Below are 15,300 nucleotides of genomic sequence, written 5' to 3' on the forward strand. Positions count from 1 at the left end.
CTATTTGTATACCATAAGAGAGAGAAAAGGGGAGCTATTGTATGTGAATCAGGTCATAGTTTCCTCATTTACATTAATTGCATTTCAAAGTGTATATGCAGAACAATATTTTTAAGGTGTGCATAAATATCCTGCATATATGTAAGAGAAAATTTGTCCCATTCTAGTGAATGTTTGACAGTTACTAAAACAGACCAGTTAAAATGTGAAATGGGTTAAACTACTGAAATACAAAACCCAAACATCCAAACCCACAAGCGGTAAATTATTAATGGCTAGTATATCAAACTTGAAACCAAACAGAAATTTACTTCTAGCAACATGCCACATTAGAATTATAAAGTAGGATTCAACGTACTGGCTAAGTGCTGTAATAATAAAGAGAGAGAAGTAGGATTCACCAAAATTCATCCCTCTCCCAATAAGAAACTCAAATGACTACCAAAATACAAACCATTGTAGTGAAGGTGAAATATTAAATCTAAATGCAATAGAAAGAACAACCTTACAAATGGCAATACTCTGAGGAACATTAAATGTAATATTATCTAGCAATCACCAGTGCATGCCAACACAGGAATATAAATAATAAAAATTTAAAGGGAAAATGACAGTTATTATCAAATTATAGAAGAACAGTGGCAAAGCTTCCAACAAAAATGCAACCTATTGGAATACAAATTGTAGAAAACTGTGCCACTTCATACTTTACATTACATATTTTCCCAAAGTCCAGGGTGAATTATTCTTTGTAATTTCTGCCCCCATGTGTATGTGCGCACATGTGCACAAATGAAGTGGGGTATTAAACTTTAAATTTTTACTTGGCACACATTAAAATAAATGAGGGGAAATTAAATACTGTATGTCTAAGGTCTTCAGGGTTAATTTAAATTATTCTAAGCATGGTCAAATCTCCTACATTGTCCTTCTACAATCTCCCTCCTACGTTGTCCCTTCAAAATAGCTTTTTATGTTGATACTTCAGTTAATATAAGAAGGTGTGAATCGTTCAGTATTTGTTGTAGTGTGTATGTTCACCTCTTAAGGAGGTTTTGAATTTTGTCTTTACTTGTGAGCAAGTATCCATGAGCTCCCCAATAATCATCTTCCAAGAAAAATTAACTGTCACTGGAAAGCTTAGCTATCATATCTGTATTTTTGCACCATTTGTTCAACACATCTTTATTTTTAATTGTGACTTAACTTTCAGATTTCCAGTACCAAGTTAGTAAACTGTTAAGGTCTACATTTCTGGTTTGCTTCACTGTGCGAAATATAAACTTTAGAAATAATAAATTCCCAAATCTCATCCAAATACCAGCTTTGGGCCCAATCCACAAATCTGGAGAAGGTCCAATCAACAATCTTATGGCATCAATAAGAACCAGTTCCAACTGCCCCTAGATAGGAACCCCGTATCCAACGTCTCTTGCATCATGTTCAACAAATTGCAAACACTTCTGACTGAAACAGTATTTACCAGGGATAATTCCCATGGTAGGTTCCTCATCCTGGTAAATCACTGCCCCGTCAACAATGTAGAAAATGCTAGCATACGGAGAACAGCGTTAGAAAAGTCACCTGTTTTCATTTGGAATGTTGGAATACGGGGAGCCCAAGGTTGCTCACACATACACTTGAAATTTGCTAGAGCTTGACTCTCTGCTCTAGTGCTGAAGTTATGGGCAGGCCAAAACATGAGGGGGGAAACTGGAGAAGGGATCCTAAACACCTCAAACATTAAATTGTTACCCCAGCGAAATAAACATTACCGAAAGGTGATATATCAACTTACCAACCTTGCATTTCAAAAGCATCACAAATGACTTGGAAAATTTAGTTACTAAAAACCAAAACACTGTACAATATTAAATACAAATTATTGATGTATGTGCTACTAAAATGCAAAATTACTGTAAATATATTGGGCACAATTCAGTCATTGCTAAGTTCCTCTGGGAGCACGGGAGAGTCAAACATGAACGTCAGCCTCTCCCATTTAAATTAATGGAAAAACAGTGGTTAACAGACTCCCAGTATAAAAACCAGCAGCCTAGCATAATCAATGCAGCCAATTTAAATAAAAATATGAACTCTTGAAAGGCAGCTTATGAAATATGTCCCATGAAACACTTAAGTACAAAAATGAGTAACGTTCTGCAGGTACTCCTAGAGACACTGATTCACATTTGGATTTTTGTAAGTATTTGTGGTTTTGGCTATCTGACTTGCAACCTGAATTTGGCTAGGTTTGCACATAAAGGGACACCCTTTTTTTTGCTTCTATAAAAATAATTGCAGTACATATTTGACAGAATGGTTTAGCATCCTACTCACATATGGGCTGTTTTCACACTAGGAATATTTGAGTTGCTATAATATTATAGATATATTATAGCAAATATTTGAGTTGCTCCAATTTGTTCATACAATTATTACAGAGAGTCCAGCCGACATCTCGGCAAAGCCATCGCAAAGCAGTGTTCCTTCTCCGTGCTCTCATCTACCATTTTTCAGACTTGGTTGCCGGAAATATTTTTAGCTTTGAGTTAACCTACAGCACTAGCCTGGCTGGTGTAGACTTGCAAGCAATGACCGATGTACCTGACGAGAGGAATGGCTGGGTTCGTAGCAGCTGGCACTGCTCTGCCGTTGCGGCTTGAACTGGCATTTTACTATGTCTTGCAACATGATCCCTTGTCCCGATTATTTTTAAGCAGCCTGTGACTGGGGGGGGGAGGGAAACAAAATCAGGAATTTTAAATTAAGGGGTTGCCAACCTCAGCAGGAGATCTCCTAGAATTTCAAGTGATTTCTAGACTACAGAGGTCAGTTCCCTTGGAGAAAATGGCTACTTTGGAGAGGGGACTGTAAGGCATCATACCCTGCTGAGATTCGGTCCCTTCCCAAATCTACTCTCCCCTGCCCCCATCCCCCCAAATTTCTAAAAACTGCTCAATTCAGAGTTAGCAACCCTAAGGGCAAGTTCACAGAAATGGGGACACCGTTTCTGGAGGGAGTTGCTTTCAAATGTTATTCTTTTTTAATTATTATTTTTGGCTCTGTTAGTGCAAAACAGTAACATTGTGTTGTTCTTGTTCTTGTTGTCGTTGTTTATGTCATTTATAGTCCATCAATTTTAAAAAGATGAAGCTGTGGGATTGCAAAGCGGAAACGAGATCAGGATATTTTTAATGAAAGGATCATTTACTGGGAGCCTCCTTGGACCAAAAGGAACAAGATTACGATCTTGATCTGTGAGGACAGGGAACTGCAACATGAGAACGGGGAATATAAAACTATATTAAGGGCAGAGCCAGTATAATTCTGCTTCCAGCAAATTGTAGAAGAGCAATCAGCAAAAGATGCCCTGTGTGGAAGAGCTAAGGTTGAAATAAACAGGACAAAGGTAGCCACTTTTTTTTAACGCCCCGATTTTTGTGGTGATGCCTATTGCCCAAGTGTTACCACATGTGCTCCCTTTCCTTATTTCTTGGTGGTTTGTTAAATACCTCTTCAGTTTTTGTGTACTATAAATGCGTGGTTTATCGCAAAGGATCCAAGAAAGCATTGTCATTTCCCTCGTGGGGTCCTGCGTTTGCTCAGCAAGCAAAGTCTGTTTGCTTTGCTGCTTGATATATGTGATTGTTTCCTTCTTGTACAAAATGTGATTATTTCATTAATTCGTTCAGTCATTCATTTGTCTTATTTATGTGTTTGTGTATTTTTCCATCACTTATTTATTCATTCATCCTCCCCACATTCATTGCACTAGTTGAGTGCCCCAATAGCGATTTTGAGTACTATGTAAAATGTCATTGCTGAAGTGTCCCAGAGACTAGTCAATGGCATTTTAGTGCCTGAATGGTCCCTCCCACAGATTATTTAACCTGGGACTTAAGCCTCTGGACTATCCTGTGCAAACCACATGGCAACCCGTGGAAGCTGTGAAAGAGCATTGGAAGGGCCCCTTGGATCACAGCTGTCTCCTTTATTGTTTTTTCCAGTGCAGTCCTAAACAGCGTTACACCCTTCTAAACCCATTGATGTTGGTGGATTTAGAAGGGTGTGACTCAGTTTAGGATTGCACTGTTAATCTTCCTGAGGTAGGCTTGTTGATCGTAGAGCTTGTATTTAAAGTCTGGGACAACACAAGTGATGCAGCCAATGAAGTGAGCTCCTCTAATTCAGGAACGCTTATGGGGGGATACATTTTGTTAATTGTTAAGGAGTGCTGCCAGACTCCTCTTTTATTTTGCTGCTAGAGACGAAGAACCAAGTTAAATGTGAGGTTTTTAAGTGAGTCAGGAGGACCAGGGAACTTCATGGGCAGCTTGACAATGAGGTAAGTGATGTCCCCTCGGGCTGTTTTGGCTCAGGAAGTGGCATGCAGGGAAAGCAAAAGTCCATCTTCAGCCCGCAACACCAAAGCAGGCAACTGTTGTCCTTTAGAAATCAGTTCTGCACAGCTGCTGTGTTTAAAATATCATGTATAGTTTGGCCATAACCAAGCTACAAGTGATGCTTGACACAGATTGGACACTTGTCAGCTTCCCTCAAGTTTTGATGGGAAATGTAGGCGTCCTGGTCTTGCAGCTGTAATGGAGAGCCAAGCTGTAAAACCAGGACGCCTACATTTCCCATCAAAACTTGAGGGAGGCTGACAAGTGTCCAACCTGGGTAAGGCGTCACTTGTAGCTTGGCTCATGAGGAGCGACCCAGGTACCCAATACACCAACTTTTAAAAACTGCATGTTAAACTCTTTAGAGGGTAGATGACTCCCTGTCCGGCTACCCACATATAGGAATGCTCACATAACTCATTTTTTAAGGAACGAATGCCGGTACATCCACTCACTCACATTGCAGACATGTTCTTTATTGGCCCTATTCCCTTGTGATGTAGTGTTTTGCAGAGTGTGCACTTTTCCTATCCATGTACTGAAGCATGTACATTGCCCTTAAAAAAAATAATAAGCGCACACACTCTCAAAGCAAATCTCCCACCCTTTTTGCAGTGTGGGGACAGCATATCGTCCTACTTGTGCCAGATAAACAGTGCCACAAGTATAGTGGTAAGAAAAGAAATAGCGTCCCACAGATGATCCTGGCTCACATGGTTTGGTGGCATCCTGTCCCTGAGTCCTGTTGGAGGAATACTCGGAATTAATTGGGTCTTGCCCTTTTGAAATAAATTAGTGCTTTCCTTTGATCATCTCACTGATGTGAGTCCTTCCAAAAGCTGTGGTGTTCTGAATTTCTGGAGCATCACAAATGATTAAACAAATTATTCTGTCGTTTAGAAGTCTACCTCAATAATAGAAAATTGGACTGAGTACCTTTTAGATATATCCACTAAAAATATTTGTATATATTAGGAGGGATAATTCATAAAATTTGTTAGGGGAGTTTTTTTTAAAATAGTTCTCTGCTGCCAGTTTTTAAGCTCCCCTATTGCCACTTACCCACATATATTTCAAGACTCCAAACGTTGTGATGCGATGTCCCCCCATGGGTCAGTAATAACTTGGTGCTTGCACAGGGGACTACCTTTACCTACCTTTAATATATATATATATTTATATATAGGTTGTTACTTAACCCATCTATTTTGTTCACATGTATTCCTCTCTGTTCACTTGTGCCCCACTTGCGCTTCACTTGATCATGTGATCGACTGGAGTGCAAGTGAACAGGGAAGAATACACGTGAGTCTGTTCACTTGCCATTCAAGTGTCATTCGTCACTTGTAGCTTGGCTCTAAGTTGAGAGGGGAATTTAGCATCATGTCTGTGTGTGAGGATGACACTGATGGATCTGCCCTGGTATTTCAGCCAACCTGTACTGGCTGAAAATGGGCACAGATGGACCACGCGGGTTGGTTTTCCAAGGGGAACTCATGGCTCTAAATGGGATGTCACAGGAAGACAAACTGGAATTTGGAAAACTTCAGTGTGAGGGAACAGCTGAAATGTGCATAGGAAGTTATAAAATATCGGCAGTAGTTCTATATTCTATATTGTTATAGTTCTGTATTCTATAATCTCAAAAATACCTCTCTATTTTAAAAGTAAATTTTAATGCAATATTAAGAAATTGTAACAATGGGTGGGATCCAGACTATACTTTCCACTTTCATTAGCAGAACAGAATTTTCCTGCATCCTCTCTCTCCTGCTGCAGCCAATTGATCTCCCAGAAATTTGTTCGGGAGGATTCTCAGCAATGTCTTGGGGGGCAAATTGAGGGCTTGCAACAGGGAAGTGGAATTGCTGGGGATGACATCTCTCCTTTCATTACAGGAAAATGTAGAGTAAAGCGAGACATGCAAGTTTTTAAAGAGTAGAGTCTGGGTTCCTCAGACCCAAATCAGATTGGGAATGGCTGTTAAAAAATAAAGCGAGCCCAAACGGCCTCAGAAATGCCTCCACGGGGGGAAGAGAGGCTCCTTCCTCCCCCCTCAAGCCGTTTCTCCGTGACACAATAGCGTGGGGGAGTTTTTTCCTCCTATTTCCACTGCTCCACATGCACAGAATACTCCACGTGGAGCAGAAAGAGCTGAGAGAAAACCTTCCTCCCATGCTATTGTGATACGGGAAATGGCTTGGCGGGGGAGGAGCCCCCCCTCCCCCCACGGAGGCATTCTGAAGCCGTTCTGAGATTGTTTGGGCTCACCTTATTTTTTAAAACAGTTCACCCCTTTTTAATTTAGAGTCGAAAATGTCGTCAACTTCATAGTGTGGTTGTCCATTCACAATCGGGGGGGGGACTCCTCATTCCGGGTGCCATTTATCCGGGGGGGGGGGTGCTTTCTTCAGGAGGCTGGAATGAAATACAGGGTGGACCTTTTTCAAACTTTTTGGTAGTTTCACCTCCAGAGTCACCTCATTGATCACCCTCAACACCGGGAAAGGTCCTAAGAATTTCCACCCAAGTTTTTTATTTGGTTGCTCCCCTCGCAGGTTTTTTGTGGATATACACACATAGTCTCCCACTTGTAATTTCCATGGGTCAGATCTTTTTTTTGTCTGTCTTTTGTAATCCTCTTTTGCTTTGTCCAGGGTTTTTTCTTATCACTTCCCATTGAGCTACTAATCTGGACCACCCGTTTCTCAGATCCCCAGGGGGAGCGCCTGGTGGACTTTGAGCAAACGGCGTGGCCTCCCCCTCGTATCCATGAGGCCCCAGAAGAAGTATATGCCGCATTGTTATAACAAGATTCGGCAAAATCAAAAAGCCTGTTCAGTTATCTTGTTGGTAATTAACATAGCATCTTAGGAATTGTTGCAACACTTGATTAAACTTGGGAGGGAGGAAGATCAGTGATAAAGTCCATTGAGACTGTCGCCCACAGCTGGAAGGGGGTTCCAATGGTTGTAAGAGTCCTGGTGGTCCCCCCCCTTTTATTCCCATCAGACACACCTGGCATGTAGATACAATTGGGAGGTATCCCGTCTCATATTTGGCCACCAGAATTGTCAGTGTGCTAGATGCAAAGTCTTTAAAGTGGCCTGCTAATTTTGCATCATGACAGGTTTTTAACACTTCCCCTCTCAGACTGGCTGGAACGTACAGTTTACCCTTTCGGTACCAAATCCCATGCATGTCCTGTTCCAGTTCCCCCTTGGGGGTGGCATCCGCTTCTTTTTCCACCTCCCCCTTTACCCTTTTCTCCCATTCACTGGGTTCAGGGGTAATTTTAGAGCTCTGTGACTGGCTCTGCATGGTACCCTCCCCCCCACTGGGTGTGTGAGAACATTGTATCCACCACGTCCTCCCTTTGGCTGTCATGTTGTGGTAGGTGTGATAAGGCATCCGAAAGGAAATTGGATTTGCCTGGGAGGTGTTTTAACACGAAGTTGAATTTGGAGAAAAATTCAGCCCATCGCAGTTGTTTAGCCCCTAACCTGCGGGGAGTACGTAAAGCCTCGAGATTCTTATGATCTGTTCACACCTCAAACGGCCCCTTGGCCCCTTCTAGCCAATGCCTCCACATGCTTAACGCCAATTTGATGGTGGAAGCTTCTTTATTCCGCACTGCCCAGTAATGTAAGCACAAAGGTGCAATCTCCCGTTCTCATCCTCTTGCAATATGACCTCCCCCCCATCGCTACATCACTCACATCCACCTGCACAATAAATTTGCGATTCTTATTAGGGTGTCTTAGAACGGGTTCTTATATAAACAATTGTTTTAGTTTCTCAAACGCTGTTTGGAAGTTTTTTGTCCATTCTAGTCTAACACTAGGCTTCACTCCTTGTGGTCCTTTCCCTTTTGTTTTCAACAGGTCAGTCAATGGCAAAGAGATCTGGGCAAAGTTCTTTATGAAGGGCCTATAGAAGTTTGCGAATCCCAGAAACGACTGCAATTGTCATCTAGTTTTCGGGGGGGTCCCACCCCACCACTGCTTGTACTTTATTAGGGTCCATTTTCAATCCCTCACCTGAGATTCGATAACCCAAGAAATCCAACTCCTGTTTATGGAATTCACATTTAGACAGTTTCACCGGCAGGTGGTGGTCCCGCAGAGTTTTTAGTACCTCTTGTACTAATTTCACATGTGATTCATAGTCTTTTGAATAAATTAAAACATCATCAAGATAAACCACCATGCCCTTGTATAGGTGCTTGTGTAGGACCTCTTTAATTAGAGTCATGAAAACTCCCAGAGCCCGTTGTAATCCGAAAGGCATGACCCGATATTCAAATTGACCCAATGGGTGTTGAAAGCAGTCTTCCACTCATCCCCTTTCTTTATTCTCTCCTGGAAGTATGAATCCCTTAAATCCAATTTTAAAAAGATTTTCTCCTGGGCTACAACGTTTTGCCAGCAGCTGTGACTGGCATCTTCAGAGGTGTAGCACCAAAAGACAGAGATCTTTCAGTGTCAAACTGTGGAGAAGATGTTAGCAGGTAATTTATATCTACTCAGGAAGGTGAGTTTGGGTTGCGTCATCCTGTAAGAGTTTCCCAGGGTGTGGAATGCTAATAGAATGCTAATGCTTCACTGTATCCTGAGGAGGTTCTTTTGCATATGGATTGCTGCTTGATATGCTAATCTTATCTGCAGGGCTATTGTAAGATGTAAAGTATTTTGTTAGCCTGGTGTTTTTCAGGACTGGAAACTATGCTCTATTCATTCTTAAAGTCTCTTCTTTCCTGTTGAAGTTGTATTTATGAATTTCAATTATCCTTGGTTTAATCGCTCTTCTGATTTCATTTCTGGAGTAGCAATTTGCTTGAAGTGCATGGTTTAGATGATTAATTTCCTCATTGAGAAGTACGGTTCACATATCCATCTTGCACAGTCTACTAATGTTTTTATTATGCCTCTTTTCTGTCAAGGGTGGTGATTGGAGTTTTTGTGTAAGTACCAATCCGTGTGAGTTGGTTTTCTGTAGAACTTGTGACCTAACTGAAAGTTTACTTTGCGGATGACCAAGGTATCTAGAAATGAGAGTTTACCCTCGATGTCTTTCTCCATGGTGAATTGTATGTTCAGGTGGATATTGTTGAGGTGGTTTAAAAACTCCATCAATTCTTCCTCCCCATGGCTCCAAATGACAAAGGTATCATCCACGAACCGGAACCAGATTGTAGATTTGTGGGGTGCTGATTCTAGAGCTGTTTTTTTCAAAATGTTCCATGTAGAAGTTTGCTATAACTGGGCTGAGAGGGCTTCCCATGGCCACCCCATCCATCTGTTCATAGAATTCGTTATCCCATTGGAAGTAGCTGGTTGTCAGACAATGGTGGAATAAGGTTGTTACATCCTCTGGAAAAATCTGATTAATAAGTGCGATTGTGTCTTTTACCGGAACCTTAGTAAACAGGGATACAACATCAAAACTGACGAGTATGTCCTGTGGATTGAGTTTCAGAGAACTGATTTTGTTGATGAAATGTGCTGAATCTTTGGTGTAAGATGTGGTTTTTCCGATGTGGTCCTGTTGAAGATTGGCCAGATGTTTAGCTAATTCATATGTCGGTGAACCAATGGCACTCACGATGGGTCGGAGTGGGACTGAATCCTTATGAATTTTAGGGAGTCCATATAGTCTAGGTGGCTGTGCTTCTGTCTTGCATAGTTTTCTGTGCATGTTGGGATGAAGCTGTAAAGTACATTGGCCTCTGGGTAGCTTGTCAAGCTGAAGACAGAGATGTGAAAGCCCAGTGAATACTGGGGAAATTTCAGGAAAATGACCCTCACCCTGGTTTCTTTCAAAGACCCCATTACCTGTTTTTCCAACAGAAAAATGTGGGATTTGGGGGAATGCTGGGGAAAGCATCTATGATTTTTTTCTTTTAGAATGAGAGAAATGCTTTTTAAGTAGGCTTGCCAGCCTCCAGGTGATAGCTGAAGATCTCCTGGAATTACAACTGATCTCCAGGCAATATAGATCAGTTCTCCTGAAGAAAATGGTGGCTTTGAAGGGTGAACTCTATGGACTTATGCCCCATTGAGGCCCCTCCCCTCCCCAAACCCCCCTCTTCAGGCTCCGCCTCCAAAATCTCCAGGCATTTTCCAACCTGGACCCAGCAACCCTACTTTTAAGACAAGGTTTTTCTCACTCAAAATGTATAGCATAAAAATGTCTGAGGTCTTCAGTTTTTCCAGTAGAAAAAAATGCAAACATTTGGGGAACGCTGGGGGCAGGGGGTGGGGGGCAGAGGAATCTCCTTTGATTTTTTTTCTCATTTTGGAATGAGGGAAACAAAAGTTGAGGTTTTGCTCCAAATGTGTAATATTAATTTCTAATGTAAGACAAATCTACAGCATTAAATAATTCCTATGTATATTTCAGAAATATACAACCTTTTCAAGAATTTTTTTTTACACAATCCTGAGAGGACGCGTGAGGACGCTGTTTTTTTACTTGTTTGACTGATTGGTGTTATATGGTCTTAACTGTATTATTTTTGCTTGGTGGATCTTCTCTTTGCCCCTGAGGAGGTTGCTTTACAAAACATCACGTCTCAAGTCTGCACTGCATGTCGGGCGACGCAGGCTTTTGCCTTCTCTTCCCGCCTTTCCAACTTCCACCTATAACAAAGTGAATGTTTCATTATTAATAAGGACAAGAACTATACTTACCTGTACTTACTTTTGTAAGAGATACCTGGGAACGTATCTGTTGGATGTTTCCTCGAATTGAACGGGTTTACACCAACCATAATGATTACTTGTCTGTTGGTCGCCTTTCTGTTTGAAATGGTTTATATGTAATATTGCTCATATGACTTACTTACTTGAGTCATATTATGTGATACTTGAAAAGCTTTTGTGCTTCTTGTAAAATGAATATATTTTGTATTATTTTTGACTCATTCCTTGTATTTCCCTACTCTTGTGCTTCTGCACCCAGTTTTTTTCGTGTGCTTAGAGAGGGAGCCTCTCTTCTTTGGTAGCCTCCAGGTGATAGCTGGAGATCTCCTGGAATTACAACTGATCTCCGGGCAACAGAGATCAGTTCCCCTGAAGAAAATGGCTGCTTTGAAGGGTGAGCTCTACGGAATTATACCCCGCTGAGTCCCCTCCCCAACCCCCAGGCTCTGCCCCCAAAATCTCCAGGCATTTTCCAACCTGGACCCGGCAACCCTACTTTTAAGACAAGGTTTTTCTCACTCAAAATGTATAGCATGAAAATGTCCGAGGTCTTCTTCAGTTTTTCCAGTAGAAAAAAATGCGAACATTTGGGGAACGCTGGGGTGGGGGGGGATCTCCTTTGATTTTCCCCCCTCATTTTGGAATGAGGGAAACAAAAGTTGAGGTTTTGCTCAAAATGTGTAACATTAATTTCTTATGTAAGACAAATCTACAGCATTAATTAATTCCTATGTGTATTTCAGAAATATACAACATTTTCAAGAATTTTTTAAAATAGAAGTAATTGTACAGCACGACCCTGAGCTGGGGGGCGGGGGGTGAAAGCACACTGGAAGCTCACTAGGAGTCACATCAGTGCCCATGGTTCCTGCCGGCACCTGGACACGGCAGCTGGGCATGGCGTAATCAGGGCATAAGTCCAGGGCATAAGCGAGGAATGCTTCAGCTGCCAGCCTGGACTTTGTCAGAAATGGGGGTTGGGTGGGTGGGTGCCCTGTCTGCACCTGTAGTGTAATCCCCCCCCCCTACCTATGGAGCAGGGCTCCTCTCAAGGCAGGCATCTCAGTAGGGGTGTGGCAAACCCAATCGCGGGAGTCTTTCTGTCCTGTGCACCCACTCTCTGTAGGGTGGGGGAGTAGCATTGGCAGCTGGTGATGGCGAACACGGCTGAGCCCATGGACTGGCTACTAATTTCCCTGCCAGTCACAGTTCTGTCCATTGCAGCAGCTGGTGGATTCTGCCAGTGTTGCCAGGACAATTAGGGAGTATTCTCCCTTGCCCTTACTGGACTTGATTGCTGGTGTGGCTCTCCCACAAAAGTTCCTAGGGAGCGAACAAGTGGCACCATAGGTATGCGGGTATTTGGGCACCATTAGCACGGCAGGCCTCAGGATTGCACTGCCTGTAACAATTAATATGCTATAACGTGTTTAATAATAGTACTTATTTAGAGTTTTCAATCCAACTAGATTTTCAGGGCATCTGTTTTCAAGAGTTAGATATCTGATGAAGAGAGCTCTCGAAAGCTCATACCCTGAAAATCTAGTTGGTCTCTAAGGTGCTACTGTACCCAGATCTTGCTCTTCTACTATATACCAACACGGCTACCCACCTGAAACTATCCTCAGGGTTTTCAATGTTAAAGTTTAACTTAATATCCATAGGGTAGTACCAACTGTGACTGTATGGAAGTGTTTCTGTCCAAATAATGCACATTTTTTTGCATATTACAGAATTTGTTTTCTAAGTTCAACATTTATTTTTTCCTACATCTCAGAGGGCAAAAATTCGGACATATGTTCTGTGGTAGCATAGAATGCAGCAGTTTGCAACGAGGATCGTCCCAGGCCGCAGGAGAATCAGTAAAACTGCTGGAATGGGAGAAGTGTTCAAGACCAGGGGACCTGTCTATATCAAGAGCCATCCAGTTATTACTGACTCATGATGTTCCCTGGTGGGGTTTTCAAGGCAAGAGACTAACAGAGGTGGTTGGCCATTGCCTGGCTCTGCAACCCTAGTCTTCTTTGGACGTCTCCCATCCAATTACTAACAAAGGCCGACCCTGCTTAGCTTCTGAGATCTGATGGGATCAGGCTCACCTGGGCTATCAAGGTCAGGATGGGGGTGGGGGACACAAAATTGTGTCCAGACTTGGATTCAGAAAGACTGTCTGTGTCCAGCTTTTAACTCTTGGATCCATTCCTGAGAGAGAAAGGTAGAGTTAGCTAGCACTACATTTTATAGTTTATTTTCTTACCTAACGTTCTATTTCCTGTGATCTGTCTTTGGATTGTTCCCGGTGGTATATGTATTTATGAGGATTGATGCTTAGTTATTAAAGATTTATTCTAGCAACAATGTTGAGTGAAAATGCCTGGGCTCATGCAGCCCAGCCATTTCCCCATGCAAACAAGATCCACCCATGTGCTGAAGGAACAGCATCAGCTGAGCAATCAGGCGGGGGGGGGGGACAGAATCAAAAAGGGGAGGGTCAGCCCCCACACATTCAATCTTTCTCTTGCTCATTGCCAAATATGCTAGGCCATGCTCACTTTCTGAAAACATTTTGAAGACACCTGGAAAGGTGTTGGTGGGCACTATGGCTCCCATGAGCACTATGTTGGGGACCCCTATTTGTCCCCTGGCCTCTGAGCATGTCCCGTGGCCTCTGAGCATGTCCAAAGTGCAAACCAAACAATACCACGAGAGTTTACATATGCATGGGAATGTTGCTTCCTGTTTATACTGGGTTCCCGTGGGGATGCAGTTCCTTGTAACCAAGGGAAAGACAACAGGGAAAGGAGATCACTTGAACAGCCTGTCTTAGAACCCGAATTAGCATCACCTGACCAACCACAAAGAAATCACTGAGCCAATTCATTTAATTATGGTCAAAAGGATTTACTAGTCAGGTAAACATACAAGGAAATAGCTGCATATGTAACATGCAATGCCCAAACTACCACAATTATAGAAGAGCAACATGGACAGTCTCATTTTCAACTTCTCAACAGTAAGGCAGATGTAAATCTCAGTCTTCATCTTCTAGGCTCTAACAGGAGGCTTTGTCAAAACTATACACAAAAGGAAAGGAATAGTTACTAATGCAAATGCGAGAAAAACTACAACAAAGAAGACATATACAAAGAAAGGACTGTTGCCCAACACACATTCTGTAAGGAAAAGAGTTATTTCTACCATATACCAGTGATACTAAGTTAAAATGAGGCTGTGAATCTTCAGTTCCCCTATCATGTTTAAGTGTGAGTGCACAAAGAAAACTGTACCACCTGCTCTGAACAAAGCTGCCTCAACAAAGGATCTTCAAATGTGGCAGTTTCCACATACTGTGAATAAGGCGACGAGTGAAGGCAAAAACTACTCTTTGGGGTGTTACCTTAATACCTGGGCAACCCATATACCATGTAAACTGGGTCACTTAATATGGATACTTGGTACACATCTCTGTGTCAGTTTGGTGTCCTGAGTGAACTCAGGCTAGGATTAGAAGTCGGAGACGGGAAAAGCAGGGAAAATCTGATTGATGTGCCGTAAGAATTGCACAAAGACAGAAGTCCACATGCCTGGGGTTCAGAGTTTGAAGCTCCTCTTTCCCTAGCTGTGTGCTAGCGCTAAGGTGAGGAAAGGATGCAATATCCTGAGGGAACTCTTCGAAATATAAAGTTCACATCCTAACAGCTTTGAAGTACATGAAAAATCAGAGCGCGAAAGTAGGCCTTGATACAAAGCACTGTGAACTGGGATGTTATCATGTTTGTGCTGACACCTTTCTAAGTTTGCAAGTGCAGAGGTTGTAAATGCAAAGACTCCTCCTTTCTCTTGCGTCCTTGGAAAAATTAATGACCCTTGTATATTAGTGCGTTGGCAAAATACAAAAACAGTAATCTGTCTGAATTAAGACAGAATCACTGCTTTCTTTTGGAGGCTCGGCATGGAGACCTTTCAAGCCTTACAAAAATAACAATGCTAGCTATTTATTTCCAAAAGATTCATCTTTTGTGTCCCGGCATAGGGAAGATAGCTGTTGATGGTAGAGGGGGGGGGCGGTAAGTGGCTGCCTGCATCTTCAGCAAAGTCTTCTTCCCTCTGTGCATGCGAGGTAGTAGTGGTGGAGTTGGAAGATCCCCTCACTCTCTACTTCCAGGTCGTTGAATTCCTCTGTGGATGTT

Source organism: Eublepharis macularius, chromosome 19 (assembly GCF_028583425.1).
Source record: "Eublepharis macularius isolate TG4126 chromosome 19, MPM_Emac_v1.0, whole genome shotgun sequence".
NCBI classification, from domain to species: domain Eukaryota; kingdom Metazoa; phylum Chordata; class Lepidosauria; order Squamata; family Eublepharidae; genus Eublepharis; species Eublepharis macularius.